The following is an 18,803-nucleotide window of genomic DNA, read 5'->3' on the forward strand; positions in this document are numbered from 1 at the left end:
AAGTAGAAGGTGAATGTCTACAACATGGGAGGACGGCAAGACCTAGAGTGGAGTTTCAAACCAAATCATTTCTGGAGTATTACTTCCAACAATTGCAGAAAGCATTCTTGTTAAGTGCTTATGGCATGTTCACCAACATAGACCATATGCTGCACCATAAAACAAGTCTCAATATATATCCAAAGATCAAAATCATACAGAGTATATGCTCTGGCCACAATAGTATTTGATTATAAAGGCATAACAATAAGATATCTAGAAAATCCCCAACTTTTAGAAAACAAGCAGCATGCTTCTGATTAACACTTGGGTCAAAGAAGAAATCACAAGAAAATATTTTAAACATCATTAACTGAATGATGATAACCCAGCATTAAAATGTTGGATACAGCTAACGTAGTGTTTAGAGAGAAATTTACAACTTTAATTGTCTATACTGGAAATGAGCAAAGGAGTAAAGTTAATTATCTATGATTTTATCATAAGAATCCTGAAAAAGAAGAGTGAAATAAACCCAAAGTCAATAAATGTAAGTCAATTAAAAAATAATGAAAATCATGAAATAGAAAAATGAACAAACAATAGAGACAACCAATGGTCAATTTTTCTATACTCCATGCACAATACCTATGAGGTGGATTGGGGGAAGGGCAGAGAGATAACAGAACAGGCAGAAAAATCTTTCTGGAGTGAAGGAAATGATCTATATCTTCTTTTGGGTGGTACTTAAATGGGCATATATGACTGTCAAGGTTCACTGACACTGAACACAGGAGATCTGGGAATTGTAATATTTATAAATTACATCTCGATTTTTTAAAATAGAGGAAAGTGTCTTGGGGAGCTTATGATGGAGATATGCGGGCAGTTCTGGGACACAGGCTTCAAAAGCACTTACAGCATCTCCAGGAATTTGGTGAGAATTGTTTTGCAGGCAAAAATATAAGATAAGTTCAAACATCTATGATAAAAGTCATTGTGGCATACAACTAAAAATCCCTATTCTTGTGGTACAGGCCATATCATTAAGTGGTTATCACTAGATAGCTTTCCTTCAATGATGTTCTTCATCTAGGAACCCAGAGGTCTCCAGGGGAAAATGGCGATTGAAGTTTTGGATATATTGAGTTCAAAAGAAAGTCACCTCCATAAAACTTAGTGATTGGAGCTGTCACCCTTGCAAATTTCTAAACTCTGCAAGATAGCAGCAACATTTCAAATGATACTCTGACAGAGGAGATAATGGGCTAACGTAGATTTCCCTCCAGATGTATTTATTGCACAAGGACAAAATTCACATTTCACTGGGAGATTTCTCCCAGTCTAGTTTAAGATCACAGGTTGCAGATCCCAGACAGCTGGTATCAACTGGCCAGTATCATGTTAAGACTAAACCCAAGACTCTTTATCACACTGCAGCCTTAAGATTGGATTTCTCCTACTGTTCCTGGGAAGAACTAGATATAACCTAAAGGTCACTATTCTCCTGAGATAAGGGATCCTGCAGGAGGAGACAGCAATGAGTATGTGGCCAGAGTACAAATTGATACGAGCTGGGCCAGAAGCCACAGTGCATAAAGCTTCAGACCTGCCACAGGGGATGAGGTGACCAGCACCCTGATTACTCGGTCCACCTTTTAACAATCTAACAAACGGCTAGAGCTTTTTCATTTTTTTTTCAACTACCACTGGCAGTGGTGGGGACACAGAATTTTTGCAAAAAAAGAGGGTGGAGGAAAATAAGGGATCTGTGTGAGTATATAATCATTTGACCACTCTTCTTAGCCCTCTCCTGGGTCACCTTAGAATCAGATCTGTTCCCCAGCATCTTCTGCTCCCTGGCGAGGGTTTCCTGCTACTTTGGATTAACCATGATGGGCTGAAGCTTCCTTGTGACAGGAGCAGGAATGTTTCTGGGTCAGAGAATCATCCATCTCTTGGTGAAGGAGAAGGAACTGAAGGAGATCAGGGCCTTGCAAAAGGCCTTCAGACCAGAATTGAGGAAGGAATTTTCCAGTAAGTAAACTTGAGTTACAGGTGTTTGGCTCCATCTTAAACCCTCCATGCATGTTGGGAGGTGGAACTTGTCTAGCAAGTTATAGAAAGTTGTAGTCAAATCAAAGCCAATACCACACCCACAGTAATCAAAAAAGAAATATTAAATAGTATAAAATGGCATAGTGAGAAAGATACTGGATGGGATGTCCGGAGACTGGATTCTGGCCTTGACACAGAACTTGAAAGGCAGCCACCTCAGCCTCCATGCATTTTTTCTTCTCATCTAAAAAATCCCACATCAATTCTCTTTCTTGTCTACAACTCATTTATGTTCTGAAGCTTTTTGTCTTGCCAATTGCTGTGCAACATTCACAGAAAACACCATTTATCTGGAGACCTCACCAGTGAGTCCCTGTCTCTGTAGACTGCCCCGGGCTTTGTTTCATTTTGTAGCATCCTTAGCATCTTTAATGAAGGTAAAATAAAAGGAAATGGAAAAAAAAAGATGAGTGTGCAAGTGTGTGTGTGCATTTGTGTGTGACAGAGAGAAATGAGGGGAGAGAGAATCACAAAGAGAGAATGAGAAAGACAGAGTGAGAGAGAGAGAGCATCAGTGAAAGGGAGAGAGTGTGCCCTAGTGCACGGCACAGAGCAGAGACAGAGTAAGAGACAGTATGAGGCCAGACATGCCTCATTTAGATTTCACATATATGACTTTTTTTTTAACCATTTGTCTCTGTTATCACCACAATAAGTTGACTGCAGAATTTGAAGTAGCAGCTCCTTGTACAAATAGACCCATGAGGGAGTTAGAAGAGGGGTCACAGGCCAGGTGCGGTGGCTCATGCCTCTAATCCCAGTATTTTGGGAAGCCAAGGCGGGCAGATCACGAGGTCAGACGTTTGAGACCAGCCTGGCCAACATAGTGAAACCCCGTCTCTACTAAAAATACAAAAATTAGCTAGGCATGGTGGCGCGCCCCTATAATCCCAGCTACTCAGGAGGCTGAGGCAGGAGAATCACTTGAACCCAGGAAGTGGAGGTTGCAGTGAGCTGAGATCATGCCACTGCACTCCAGCCTGTATGACAGAGCGAGACTCTATCTCAAAAAAAAGAAGAGGGGTAACATCCAACTGAACTATGAACCCGTCAAGGTGCAGAAACAGAGTGACTTGCCAAGAACATCTGATTAATGTGTAGCAGAGCTCAGACCAGAGTTTCATCCAGAGGCTTCATCACTTGGCCGTGGAGCTGATGCTTGGCAAGGTGGGTCTTCAGTCTCTTCCTTTGCCTCCATGTGTGTACCAAACCAATTCCCTGTCATCTTCCCCAACCCAAATGATTGGGGGGACTGTGTGTCTACATGTGGACTCCGGCTGCCCAGAGGGTCCTGCCCTGTGCACAGAGAAGCCCCCCATTGACAGCACTCCAGGACCACACCCAACAATCTACTCTTCCTTTCACTCTTCTCTGACCTCTTCAAATGTCCGATTTCCTCCACTCTCTGTTTTAATGGTGTCTTTGATAAACAAATATTAACGCACGACCAATATTAAATGTTTGTAATCCTTGTGTCTCAGCAATATTTGCAATCTAACATCTGATATCAGGAAAAAAGCAATGCTCAGCCTAGAGGAACAGTTCCGCTATGGTGAAAATGCAGGGGGCATAATGGATGGGCAGGGTGTGTATGAAGATAAAAACAGAGAATCATTTCAGTGTTCTTTCTGTGCCAGGCACTGTGCTAAAGGTTTTGCATGTGCTGACTCATTTACTTCCCATAACAACCCTATGAGATTGGTAATATTATTAGTCTTATTTCTTACAGATGACGAGACAGAGAGGTTAATCAACTTGTCCAAGGTACCACGGTTAGATTATGGCAAAGCTGGATTTGAACCCAGACAGTGTAGTGCAGCTTCTGTGCTCTTAAGCTGTAGTTGTCTAGCAGCTTCTCTAGACCTCCCTCTAGCTCAAGTCATGCCATAAAAGCAACTGCATTTAGTCTACATAAAACACTTGCCAAGTCCACAGTGCCTTGGAGAAGGAGGGAGCTATGGCTTCATCAACAAAAGTCCCCTTTCTTGGTCCCTCTAGATCCCTGAAAACTCACTGGGGGAAGAGTCCTTTTCTCTCTGCTTTGGAGTTCTTCTGCTTTGACATAGCAATTCCTTTGAGCCAGTCTGTCTGAAGTTGGCAGCAAAGAAGAAGCAGAGGAAGGGAGTAGGAAGGGCAGAGGTGGAAAAACGACCAGAGAAAATTCCACTCTCAGGCTGTTAGCCACCTCCTCCCCAACAGCCTCTTTCCTACCTCCCCCCACTGCAGGACCTTCTTAGAGTTGCCTGACAAAGGGAAGGGTCTGGAAGTAGACAAAACATGGCAGAGGCATCAGGAGAGCAAACGGTCCTGCTTGTACCCCGAGAAGGAATTTCTCCAGCCTTGAATTTTTCACTCTGAATTTTACTCTCACTGTTCTTTAGCCTTTGTTGCCAGTTTCAGTTAAACTGGCTTATTCTTACCCTTTCTCAGAAAAGCTGATTCTAAACAGCCAGTCCTGCACCTGGGGTACAGGGTACAAAAATGGCAGGTGGGATGGGCAGGTGTGAGCCTTCACTAGAAGCCTGGCCTTAGATCTCTCCTTAACCTCTTAGCCTCAGTTTCCTCACCAATAAAGTGGGACTCAGAATACCTACCACTTGAGATAGAGATACAAGGAAATAAGCAAGCTGTGAGCCGTATGCAAATTATAAAGCACAAATGAGAGTAGAGTATTTATCCGAGCTCCATGTAGCATGGTGCTCATTTTGTGGGTTAATTCCAGGTGATAACTTTACTGGCAGCATAACTACCTGTGGATTTCAGAGAAGCCTGAAGACATTGATGTTGTAACCACTGCCCCTGGCTAGACAGCTGGGATGTTAGTTCATCGGTGGCTAACTCACCGACAGCATCGCTGTCTGCTTTTGATGCTATTTTGATAAGAGTTTTCAACGAAATTCATCATTTCAATGAAATTCATTCATTCATAATTCATCATTTCATCATTTTATCTACAATTCCTGAGTCATGGCTCCACTCTCCTCCCAGTTGCCCAAGCAGGAAACTGTAGGGATGATTTTATCTTCTCCTTTTCCTCTCAGCCCAGCTCCAATAGGTACCAGGACCTTCAAGGTAAGGTCTGAAATTCAAACCTGGTGTATCTCTCCCCTCCTCTGCTTCCACTGTTCGACCCTGGTTCCAGTCCTCATCTAAACGTTGGCACAGAGATTCCGATCAATCTCTTGATCACCTGGCTTTCTCATTTCCCCTATACCAGTCCGTTTTATATCCTCAAACCAAGGTTAACTTCCTGCATCACAACTCTGCTTCTGTTTCCCTTTTACGGTTTTTTTTCTTTCTTTCTTTTTTTCTTGAAACAGCGTTTTGCTCTGCTACCCAGGCTGGAGTGCAGAGACATAATCTTGGCTCACTGCTACCTTCACCTCCTGGGCTCCATCCATCCTCCTGCCTCAGCCTCGCAAGTAGCTGAGACTATAGGCACTATAGCCTGGGTAATTTTTGTATTTTTAGTAGAGACAGGGTTTCATCACAGTGTCCAGACTGGTTTCAACTTCCTGGGCTCAAGTGATCCACCCACCTCAACCTCCTGAAGTGCTGGCTGGAATTATAGGGGTGAGCCACCATGGCCAGTCTGTTTTTCTACTTCTTTTAAATATAAATAATAGGTTTTATTTGGCATGATGCTAGAGACCCAAAATCATTATTCCTGGTTACATATAGAATTAAATTAAAATATTTTCCTCTTATACCCAACTCTCCACAATCACCCTACTCCCCTTAAGAAATTTGGTGAGATTCCCACGGCTCTAGCAATGCTTACATTCTAAGCACACCTGACAACTCACTGTTCAGATTACTTTCCTGGAATGAGGTGAGGTACAAACAAATATTTGTTCTTTCCCAGTCAACCACAACACATGCTGATTTCTCTATCTTTGTTTACTTGTTCCTTTTATGGAATGTACACCCTCCACTCTAACACCCCACTCTAACATCCTTGAGCACTTATGAAACATCACCTTTATCAGAAAACTTCCTAGCCAGATCCAGAAATCATTGCAATGACCTGACCCATGTTCATGCAAAGCTCCAAAACAAGACCAAGCTAACAGTGCTGGAAGGAGACATTCTGAATGAGTCATGCCTTAAAAGAGCCTGCCAGGACGTCTTGGTCGTCATCCACACTGCCTCTATCATTGACATCTTCGGTGTCACTCACAGACAGTCTATCATGAAAGCCAATGTGAAAGGTACAGTATCCTGGGGAGGAGATGGAGCAATGTGGGAAAATGAGAATCAGAAAGAAGGACAGGATGGAAAGAGAAGTTTCTCCACTGAACACCTGCTGTACTCTGGGCCAAGTGTCTTTGCTGATCACTACCAACTAGGGAGTTCAAGACTGCTAACTTTAGTTTTTTAGATGATAAAACTAGGGCTAAGAGATGACAAGTAACTTGTCCTAGGTTCCCCAGGTAAGTAAGTAAGTAGGTGAGTTAGGCTTTAAATTCACTCCTGTGTGACTCCAAAGGCTGTGGATGCTCTTTCTACTGTGGCTCCAATAAAAGATAAACTAAACTCCAACTTCAGACTCTTGATGTCAAGCCACCGCTTGCCTCCCAGCGCAAAAATCGTACCTTCCAGATGTCACCATAGTCATCATTTTGAACCTTGTGTGCAGGCTGATGAGAACATTCAGAGCCCTCCTGCCCACCTCAAAGAAGAAGTCCTCTTGAGAGAACTAGCAAAGCTGGTTCACAGAGGTCTGTCAGGACAGAATTATCCAGCACATGCCTTCCCACAATATTTTCTTAACCATAAGATTTTCCCTGTATCCAGAATACAATCTCTTCAGCTTACCACAGGGCCTACTATTACAGAGCCATTTCTTGCCAGGTGCCCAAAGTGCAGCCTCATTCGATCCTCATCCCTTAAATATTGGGTGGTTTTTGCAAATTGTGGCTTTCCAACCTACTTTAAATTCAGACACATTGGCTTAAGGAATCTTGTCATGTAGTCTCACCCTCTGATTCCCAGAGCCCAGTCTCTTCAGGACCATAGCACCCCACTGCTGGCCTGGCCCTCCACATTCAGTCTACTCTGATGCCTTTTCTAATGCAATTAATTGCTTTTGGGTCTCCAGCACCATCTAAAAGAAAAAAAAAAAAAACTTTTTCAGTTTCTACTTACCCATAACCTGTAAGTACCCCTACAGTGCAAGGAGTGTGCTAAGAAAACTAGTTTTTCATTTTAATTCTTACTCTCTACAGCTCCCAGCAACAGGGGATGTGAAATGACAGGGGAAGTGTTAGAGGCATCTGTTTCCTAAAACCATTATCACTGGCAGGCTTAGAGAATACTTCACAACGTTGGTCATTTACCCCTTGAAGGTAAACTAACTCCATATTTTCTCTGCCACTAGATTAATTTTTGAAGATGAGACTGTCTCTCCAGAAACTCAAATTGCACAGAGACTTTAAAAGGAGCCAAGAGTACAAAAACAAGCAAATAAAAATGATCCTTTGCCCATGATTTTTCTTCCTTCTTCAAGGGAAGACGCTCTGGATACCTCCATGAGCTTTGCTTTCACACAGCTCAGGGGAGGCTGCAAGGTCCTCCCCATGCAGGTGTTACCAGCAGAGGGCACACTCCCTCCCCAGTCCTCCACCAGGCTCCACAGGAAACACCAGTGCAGGGTTTGGAATACTAAGTAGAAGGAAGGTTTATTTATCACCACCACCCCCCTTTACATAACTGGGTAAACAGAGTCACAACCAGAATTGGAAGGAGCTTGCCTGGAGAACACACAATCAGGAAAAGTGTGTGGGTATCCAGAATCTCCCCAAACACACTATTTGCTCAGTGACTCCAGGGATTTGGTTTTGCTAGTCAAAGTTTTATTCAATAAAATGAGAAAAAGTTTTATTTGTCCTCAACAAAATGAGAAAAATACCAGCAATTGCATGTATATATTTAAGAGCGTATATTGCCTATATACAACTGTGAATGTGTGTGCGTGATGTGAATTCTTCCACTGCCCTTTTGTGCCTAAGGACTGGGACTGTCCATATTCTCAGAGTATAGCTTCCTGATTTTTTAGATTTTAAATAATCTGTCTTTAATGGTATCAATGAAAAAATCATAATTTTCCAATATTCTTACTTGCCAAAATATAAAGTGATAACCCTAGGTTCTTTTCCAAAATTAAAGTATACACATACACACACACACACACACACACACACACACGTTCACAAAACCCAAAAGTCTAGAAATTCTTCCTCTCTAGAGCCCAAATGTTCATTTATTTTTATTTTTATGTTTTTCCTATGGCTGCAGCATGGCCCAATCTCTGTCAGAGCCACAGAAGAATACAACACTCAGTTGTAACCCAAGTGTGTTACAACCACTGCACTTGGGAGTGCGGAGTGGGGCACATGGATCTGTGCACGTGATTGCGGCCCCATAGGGATATTTCCTGACACTGACAGCATACTCTTCGTGGGCAGGTACCCAACTTCTGTTGGGAACCTGTGTCCAAGCTAGTATGCCAAGCTTCATCCACACCAGCATCATAGAAGTAGCCAGGCCCAACTCCTGCAATGAGATCATCCAGAATGGCTACGAATAAGAGCCTTTGGAAAACATATGGTCTGCTCCATACCCATAGAGCAAAAAGCTTGCTGAGGAGGCCGTGCTAGCAGCTAATGAGTGAACACTGAAAAATAGCGGTATCTTGTACATGTGTGCCTTAAGACTCATGTATATCTATGAGGAAGGAAGCCCTATACTTTCTGCCACTACAAATGAGGCACCATTACAATGGGATCCTGTCAAGTGTCAGCAAGTTATCCACATCAACACAGTCTATGTTGGCTATGTGGCCTGGGCCCACGTTCTGGTCCTGTGGTCCCTGCAGGACCCCAAGAAGGCCCTAAGCATCCGAGGACAGTTCTACTATATCTCAGATGACACGTCTTACCAAAGCTATGACAACCTTAGTTACACCCTGAGCAAAGAATTTGGCCTCTGCCTTGATTCCAGATGGAGCCTTCCTTTAGCCCTGATATGCTGGATTGGCTTCCTGCTGGAAATAGTGAGATTCCTGCTCAGGCCAATTTATACCTGTCGACTCCCCTTCAATCGCTGCAGGAGATATCATCAAGCTTCATCCTCCTGGCTTCATACAGAAGGTGACAAGGGCACAAGCCCAGGTCCTGCTGCCTCCCTTTCACACAATGGCCAACTTATTGTCTTCCTCGTGTCATCAAAACCTGCGCAGTCACTGGCCCAACCAGAAGCTTTCTGTGCTAACCATATACCAAAGGACAGACAATGTGATTTGCCGTTACCAAATATCAGTGGCTAATTCTGAACAATTTGGGATCTCTTTTAATTTGAGGGTCTCTTTTGACTACTAGAGCTCCATTTCCCCTCTTAAATGAGAAAGCATTTCTTTTTTTTTTAATCTCCTATTTTTTCACACAGTTCAATGAAAAGAGCAATAAATGCTTTAATGCTTAACTGGAGGGAGGTGTGGTTTCTATTAAAACATACTTTCCTCCTTTCCCTTCATTTCCAGATATCACCATCTCCAATTTAGAAGAGTACCATGAAACCAGGGTTTGAGGGGTGGGCAGAGTAGTGGGAGGGTCAGGAAGGGTGGATGAAGACTGAATAAGCTCTAGTATGTTTCAGGCAACTACAACATGACCTACATATGACATATATTACCTTATTTAATACTCATCAGAAACCTCTGATGTGAGATGACTATTTCCATTTTATCAGGGGGGAAACTTGTTCACGGTCATACCAACTGATTAGTGACTAGACCTGCTACCAGGGAGTCAGCCTTGAAAGTCCTTATCTTTCCACTGAAACACTCAGCCTGAATTTGTCTTGTCAGTGGTACAGCAGAGCACTGGAGCATGGGGTGCCATTCCTTGAGAGAGCCCCAACTCCCATGGGTTACCTCTTTCTTGCCCAATTCCATGCAGGAAACTCTCTAGAACCCAAGAGAATCCCTGAGGGGCACCTGAAAAGGTTTGCATGCCTTACCAAATGGCCCTGAGCAGGGGAGAGAGAAGGAAAAATGCATTTAGCCTCCACCGGCTTCAGTGCCAATTTCCTTGAAGGTCTGTAGAACACACCTGGCTATATGTGTGCTGGTCATTCTGGCTATTCATAACCCTGCATTTCAACCTTTCAAATCACACAGTGAAGCCATACCATAGGTTCCTGGGCAAGTAAAGAGAACAAGGGTGAGCTTCCCAGAAAACTTATCTCCTACTCAGCTCAAAAAGTAGAAGTCTACTATCCCACATCCCCAGATATAACTGCCTCTCCCTCCTTTTTTATCCATCTTTCCATTAAATCATATCCTTTCTTCCTTTATTCTTCCAACTCCTTAGCTTCTCCTTCCCTACATCTCCCCTTTTATCACTGGCCCTCGCATTCTTCTCAATTTCCCTGAGGAGAGGAGGCCAATAAAGACAAGTCTGGGGACTTCACTGATGACATAGTCATTAATCAACCAAAGAAGCAACGGTCAAAAGAAACACTTTCAGGGGGATTAGGGACACAGTTGAACTGAAGCGGGTGAGGAGGTTGCTGTGGGTCCAGAGTGTGGGAAGGGAAGCTGTCTCCCTCTGGACCTGGGTATATCACAGCCATGATGAGGGTCACACTCAACATCAAGATGGCTTCTTTCTTACACAGAAAATTTACAGATGATTAACCTCAAAGCACCAAGGGACAGGTGATCAGCACCAGTATCAGGGTGGAATGGCCCTAGGCAGTGGGTAAAGTGAAAAATGGAACACCCTTCTTGCCCCATCCACTGAACAAAATGCAAGAGCCAACACCTCTCCAGCTCTTGTAAGTCATGCCCACCATCCATATGCTTATGACAAATAGCATGGGAAGGATAGGAGGGTGGTGGAATCTGGGACAAGAGCCTTTCGCCCTGGTTTTTCAGCCTAGTGAAACCCCACTCCTATTGACCAATGAGGGCAATGTTCACAGAGAAGTGATGGGAAAGATTATACCTCCAATGGGCAGGGAGGGGTGATCACAGAAAGAGAGGAAGAAATTGGATGGGCCAGCAGTCTCAACTGGACAAGCACAAAGGCCTCGGAGTGTTGTGGCCAACAAAATGTGCCATCCCTTCTTACAACTGAGGGTGCCAGGCAGGCAGAGCTCCTGCACCAAGCAAGCCTCGCTGAACCTCACGCCATGCACCACACGGGGGCAGCAAGTCTCGGAGGGAAGAGCAAGGAAGCCTGACCCAGTGGGGACTTTTGGGTCCCTTTCCTCCATCTAGGTGGCTCTGCAGGGTACCTGGCAAGGGAATGAATGAAAACACAGGCAAGTTCTCAGCCACCGGCTTAAGGGCTAGGTGTATATGAGTACAGAGAATGGAGCTGAGCTGGTCACTGGGAAAAGCCACAGGAACCAGTGGGACTTAAATGAGGCCTTGAATTCCTGGGTCCAGGCAGGGGGCACAGCATGGGCAGTGGTGCAGAGGAAGACGAGGGGCATAAGGAGGCCCCCCATCTGCTGGGAAGCGTATATGGAGGGCAGATGAGGAGCTCAGGTACTTGACAAAAGTTTCCACCACCTGACAGCCAGGCTCTGAGGGCCAGGATGGGGCTGGGAACCCATGATGGCCTGCTGAGAACTGGCAGGAAAGTAGCCAGAGGCCAACTTTTATGCGAAATCTCTTGATTTCTAAATATTAGCAACTAACTCTAAATTTTAAAAAACAGCTCAAAGACCTGCTCCAAGAGAGGAATGCGTGGGCTAGTATTCAAAATGTATGTGTAATATTTTATTTCTTAAAAAGGAGGTGGTGAGATGTCAGCAGCAAATCTGTTCATTCTTGGTGAAAAGTCCCAAATATACATTATTATATCGTATTGTCACCTTTTCTGTATATTTAACATAGGTTATAATTTTTTAATAAATTAAATTTGGTGGGGAAAAAACATGCAAACTAACAAAACACATTCACAGGCTGGACCCAGGATTAAGACCTCTGATTTTCCATTTCTGCTCCCAATCCAGTGGTCCAGTGGGGGAGATAAAATACAAGACATGTTAGGTGCTGTGCAGAGTAAATATGCAGAGTGCCATAGAAAGGAAAATGCTTCTGAAGGATCCATTCCCACAGGGGACTCATGGGGTCCTTGCATTTTGGCTGGATATCAAAAGATGGGTAGGATTTCAACAGACAGGAATGTGAGTGAAATTATTCCAGGCAGAGACAATGCAGTCTGCAAAGACCCAGGTGAGAAAGGGGTCAATTTTAAGCAGCAATGAGACCAGACCAGAAAGCCCAAGGCCAGGGGAGAAGTGGAAGATACACCTGAAAAAAATGATGGGCACAGGCAGGATCACCTGGGGTCATCCCTGGAGACACCCTGCCTGCTTCCTTCATTGCCCTCAGAGTAGGAATTCTGTGCCCCACCCCCCCTTAAAGACGACTTGACATTCAATTACTTCACATATAACATGGCTCATCTTCTCTCAAAAATTGGACTCTACAGGAAAAGAATGTCTCCTTTAGCAATGAATATTGATGGTGATGCTAAAAGCTGGAACATCATTCACTCTGCAATGGGAACTGTTCAGCTGTCCCTGGAAGATTACCTTGGCAGCATGTTGTAGGATGGACTGAAAGAGATGAAGAGGATACTTGAAGAATCTAGGTAAGAAATGAAGGCCTGATTTATGTGTTGGTAACAAAACAGACTACAGGGGCAACTGCGGCAGGCCTGAGACAGAATGGCCGCTAGTTTAGACAGGACTGGGTGTGGGCACAGAATTCCCAAGCACACACTTTCTCAAGCCAGAAACCTGGATGGCAGCCCCCCACTCCGCCCACCTATCATTCAGCGCTACCAACTTTACCTCCACAACACCTCTTGAATGTGTCGTCTTCCTCCCTGGTAACATCATTCCTACTCGTACCCCCAACAGGCCTCCTTGTCTTGGAGAATCACCCATGAAACCTATCCTCAGCAGTGTTGCCAGAGTTCTCTCCAAACTAGTCTCACCATGTCACTCCCTTCCTTAAAACCAACCAATAGGGGGAGCCCCAGGACTGTCAGGATGAGCCTGAGAGCCTTAGCATAACATAGAGGGCCTCTGAAGCCCTGGGCCCTGCCTGACACTCCAGACTAATTCTCACCAATCCCTGCCCTGTCCCCAGATTCTCCTACTTTGTGCCTCAACAATTTTCCAAACTCAGCGCTTCCTGCATGCAGCATGCTTTTATATCCACCCAGGCCGGTGCATGGCGTTCCTTCCACTTAAAGGGTGCCCAGCTCTCCTGCCAGCACATCCTTCCCAGCTCCTTATTTACTATCCAATATGTCTCATTTTACAGCCTCTGTGTCTTGTGCATATCGAGTTGCACTCTCACTAATTTTTCATTTATATATCCTGTTCCGCACCCCTACACTGCCATGTCCTGAGGACAGTAACTCACCATGTCATCTCTCTGTCCCCAGTGACTGACACAAAATAGACACATGGGCTGATGGAGGGATGGATGGATGGAAGGATGAAACACAAGTAAACTCATCTGTTAGAATGGAGAAACGAAGGGATAGACAGTCAGGGAGCAGAATGCTTTGAATGACAAAGTAAGAAAGAATTCACAGATGACTTTTCAAGGTGTCCATGAACCTGAAGAAGCTAGATCTTCATAAAGAGATCCAGGAGAAAGAGAAGGCGCAAGGAGGGTATGGAGCTGAGAATGAACTCATTTGTGTGATATGAAGAGTGAGTGGGGTTGTGAGAGGCCCATGAGCAGGGAAAGGGAAAGGCTGATGAAAGTGAAGCCCAGTTGCCAAGGTTATAAAGGGACTGGGAATTAGATCCAAAACCTGAAATGGTGCAAGGCCCAGAGCATTTTTATACTATAAGAAAAAGAAAATTTGTTTTAAAAATTAAATTCAGAAGAGAATCTCACACTCTTAGGCAATTCAGGTGAGGATCACTCAACATCTCTGGCTACATGTTCTTCTTGAGATATCAAGAGACTCTGGTGGCGATTTGGAGGGAGTTTTTTTTTTTTTTCCTTTTTTTTTTTTTTTTTTAATCATGGACCAAGATGCCACCCAAGTCTAATGAGCAGGGAATGGAGTCAGTGATCTGAGGCATGAAAGAGGTTCATTATGAGGAAGTGAAGGGGGAAGGCTAGATGAACAGAAGAAAGTGGCTTGGCCACTCTGTCCCCAAAAGCAGGGGGCACTGGGGTCAGTTGCAGACTCCAAAACAGTCAGTAATCTGTTCTGGAAACCTGAAGCTCCCTATTGAACAGCGGACTCTTTCCTCAAGAAATGGAAGAACCAGCACTAGCAAAGTCAGCCCTTCTTCTTAAACAGATACTGGTGACAGAGGTGTGGGCATGAGGTGGGCTGTGGGACTATTGTCATCCTAGCATGAACCCTGGCCACTGAGGTAGGAATACCCTTCTCATGAGCCCAGACCTAACTCCTTCCTGCATCAGCTGGAGTCTGTCAAATCCCTGGTGTAGCCCTAAGCAGAGCAGTTCCATGGGCACATGGCCTGTGCCATCACCCAGGCCCTGTGCTTGGCTTAAGGGGCTGCCATGGGACCCCACATTTCATTTTGCACTGATCCCTGTAAAATACGCAGGCAGTCTTGATTATGAGAACTTCTTTCAGCAGCAGGCAAAACACCTGTTGCCTGACCTATGGTGGGTAAATGGAAAAGGCTCCCTGGTTCTTCCAGGGCAGATCAATGTCCTTGTGGAGTTCAGATTTTAGAGCTAAAGAAAGCTTCCTCAGGCATGGAGGGGCACACCTATAGCCCCAGCTACTAGGAGACTGAGGCAGGAGGATCACTTGAATCCAGGAGTTCAAGGCCAGACAAGACCTCATCTCTAAAATTTTTATTAAATTGAAGTTAAAGAAGGATCTAGAGACATTTACTCCAGCTTTTAACTGTGGGCTCCTTTCCTTATTTCATTTTACCAATAAGGAAACTGAGGCCTGGGAAGCAAGATGACTTTCCCAATGTTCACCTAGACCACTATCTGTAATAGTGACCTAGGATTTGCTACCTTTAAGATGAAAAGGGGGGTGAAGGCATAGAACTGGAAGGTTGCCCTACCAACATATTTATGAAGGGATTTAAAAAAACTGGGATGGGAGACATTTGAAAGAGGGCAGAGGGCAGGTTTAACCAGAAGTCAGCTATCTAAGCCATTTGTCTGGCCCATACAGCCCAACCTCCCATGGGAACAACAGCTTGAGGAACGTGGGTGCTGCATGAATGGAGACAGGCAGGTGTTTCACGATACAGAAATAAAAGTAGCTGGCTGTGAGAGGGACTAAGGAAAGGGGGAGAAGAGGGCAAAAAGAAACAAGTATTCTTTCATTTTAGAAACAGAATATTTCCACAAATGAGAGTGAGGGGTGCAAATCTTGAGTTCTCATTTCAATTTTGCCATCGAAGTTAAGCAAATCTCTTCACCTTCCTGGGTCTGTTTCCCTTCCTGCAAAATGAAGGTTATGGCTCATTTCTAAGGTCTGTTGCCAGTGACATTGGGCTATAAAAGAGTAAGATGATTTGCATCCTCTGGCACCTGCACACTTCTGCAGCTAAACTTCATAATAACACAAGCCTCAATGTGCTTATTTGTTTCTGTGAAGCTGAAGCAGCTTCAGAAAGTGGTTTCCCAGCACTTCCCTGGCTCTACTGGCACCTGGCACCTCACTGGGAAAGGGGAATCATACCTCTCATAGGGTTGTGAAGGATCAAGAAGTGGGGCCAAAAAGTGTGGCCGATGCCCTCCCTCCCTGATATCTGCTGACCACTGAACTGCAGAACTTAGTGATGACTTAAATTAGGACTTTTGTCTTTACATTAAAATGTGGATGTTTCCCAAGTGGTTTTAAAATTCTTAGAAAATCACTAGACATAAAAGTGGGCAGAGCCAATAGAGATAGTGCCTACTGAAGAGGAATCAGAAACCCAGAAAAGTCATGCCTTGCTCAAGTCCACTGCCAGTTAATGTCAAAGCTCTGCCCTGCTCACTCCACACACAGCACACCCTCAAAGGAGAAGCAGAACTAGTTCCTTCTTTCTTCCTGTTCTCAGGAAAGGGAGTCCATGCCTTCTCCCTCCCTCATCACCCTGCCCCAGGAGCTGGAACTCCCAGAGGACACAGGCCACATGCACAGCAACTGCCCCTTCTCCTTCTAGGCTCCCAGGAGCTATGACACAAGACTTTAGGACGCCCCTCAGCAGCCCCTTCTCTGCAGCACTGAGCACAACTACGTGGTAACCACCTTGCTTCCTAACATTCACACTAGTCCCTGAATCTTACAAGAGCCTTCGTGTTTGTCATTTCGTTTGATTTTCCCACACCTCATACCTGCATCTTTCCACTGCACAGATGAGAGCAAGATCAAGAATACCTATAGGGCTTGGTCTAGGCTGCAGCAGCATTGAACAGTGGCTGTGTCAGTCCAGTGAATCTCAGGCTGTAAAGTTGTGTCTGTGATTTCTACCAACTCTATTAACTTCAACACAGAAAGCAGTAGAGCTACTTCAGGTGAAACCTTGAGGTGACCCTCATTTCAGACATTAGCTAACGCTGCCCTTGACAAGAGGCCTGTCTAGCCAGATCCTTTTCCAGCCCCTTGACAAAGTGAATTAGCTTTTCCAAGGTTTCAGACTGTTCCTTCCCTCACCCAACAAAGCCAGGTACAGTGGACATTGCCTAATTTGCAGCAGTGGTGGGAACACTGACTTATAGTTGCAAAGTCCTTGGCAGAGAATCTTCTTAACACTGAGCCTTTGTTGAATGTACCGTCTTGCCCTAGCATAACATGTGAAGCCTTGACATGAAGTTCACCCTGTCCACCTCTCACCACCTGCAGCCCCAGGGGCCAAATCCTTAAAGTCATACGTACAGTTGGCAAAATAATTCACCCCAAGCAGGTTGGGCAGGCAGGAAACAAAATCAGCCTTCACCTTCACCCTTAAATGGTGTTGGAATGTGTAAGCATCTCTACCTCTCTCATATCTGTCTCCCCAGCATTGAGCACTATGCCTGGAACATGTCCACTCAGCTGAGGGGTGAACTTCTCAGGGTCTCTGCTCTTAATGATTCACAGTCTTGGGGCCTGGGGAAGGTCAGCCATACACAGATGGTATCAGAACACCCAGGCAGAACCACTCCCTACCTCAGCCCTTGATGCTTTCAGAAAAGCATCTCAGTGGAGTGTCTTCAGTGAATAAAAAGACTGCATGGAACTGCTTCCAGTGAATCCCTAGTCTCCATGAACAGGAGTCTGTCAATTGCTTTACTTGTGTTGAACATCCTTCAAATATGTTCATGAGAATGCCAGCTTGAACACCGCACATACACTGATACCATTTTCAAACTTCTTAAACAGAGGGAAACGTGGTATATGGAACAACTTGCCACCCACCTCACTGGCTTCCAAAGCTGAACATTACTGGCTGCTAGAATAAAGCAGGGCACTGGCTGGATGCAGAGAGCACTGAGAAAAGTGGCCTGGATCTCACAGGAGCAGCTGGAAATTGAAACCCATTGGAATGTGCTTTGCGTTAGCAGAAATGACCTTAAAACCACAGTCTGGCAGCAGAAAACTGCTATCTACAGGGTACTTGCAGCTGTGATAGGGAGACAGAGGAGCAAGCACTAGGCAATTCATGCTGGAGACTGGCCAAGTATGCTCCTCCCCTTCCACCAGGGGCAGAGAGGATGGAAATTATGTGATTGCCAAGGGCAGCTGAGAAAACAAGTCATGCCTGGGGTTTTGCTTTGTTAAGAGAGCTGAGTTGGGGGAATAAAGATCTGAGAGAAGCAGAAGAAGGCTGACTCTGAGTGGTGAAGACAGTGAAGGCCAGCAAAAGTCTTCCACACCTATTCCATTGTCATCTGATGGACAGCCAAGACAGGCACTTTTCCTGGCTCTTACTTATGATATTATCTTCACTATTTGGAGCAGTTGTGTGAAAGGTGGCCTGCCAGGAGCAGACAAAGCCTGATGCACCTTGCCCTGCCCTTTGCCTCCATAATTTTGGGGGAGGAGAGGATTTGAGCCTTATGTATTATACTCACTGTAATCCCCAAGAAAGAAAGGGGGTCCCTAATTGGTCCTAAAGAGTTCTCACCCTCTTTGCCCATTAAAATCACCCAGGGAGTTTCTACAAAATTACAGGTACTTAGGCTTCACTTCAACTAATTGCTCTCTACATTTAAAAGACAAACAGAAAAGTTCTCCAAGGTTAAGAAAATCTGTCGCTTAAACTAATCAAACCTCAAGAATTCCATGGTGACCAGGTACAGTTTCTTTAATTGGAATGTGGGCAGAGGCTCACACACATCAAAGATAGAGATAGCTGGGCACAAAATCTCATGTTTATAATCCCAGCACTCTGGGAGGCCAAGGCAGGAGGATCACTTGAGTCTAAGATTTGAAGACCACCCTGGGCAACATAGGGAGACCCCATCTCTACAGAATTAAAAATTTGTTAAAAGCCTAGCCAGCCATGGTGGTGCATACCTGTTGTCCTAGACACTCCTGAGACTGGGGTAGGAGAATCTCTTGGTCTGGGAAGTTGAGGATCGCACCACAGCACACCAGTGCTCTGGGTGACAGAGCAAGACCCTGTCAGTCACTAAAAAACAAAAAATGAAAGAAGGTTAGAGAAAAAAAATCTCTCTGTAAATGAAC

At 44.8% G+C, this 18,803-nt stretch overlaps 2 pseudogenes; one reads left to right on the forward strand and one right to left on the reverse strand.

Annotated features, from left to right (window-relative positions):
* LOC101146918 (glyceraldehyde-3-phosphate dehydrogenase-like) overlaps positions 1 to 18,803 on the reverse strand; it is a 75,827-nt pseudogene that overhangs the window by 52,053 nt on the left and 4,971 nt on the right.
* On the forward strand, positions 851 to 9,424 carry LOC101147991 (3 beta-hydroxysteroid dehydrogenase/Delta 5-->4-isomerase type 1-like; annotated as a pseudogene).

This window comes from Gorilla gorilla, chromosome 1, assembly GCF_029281585.2.
Source record: "Gorilla gorilla gorilla isolate KB3781 chromosome 1, NHGRI_mGorGor1-v2.1_pri, whole genome shotgun sequence".
Lineage (NCBI taxonomy): Eukaryota > Metazoa > Chordata > Mammalia > Primates > Hominidae > Gorilla > Gorilla gorilla.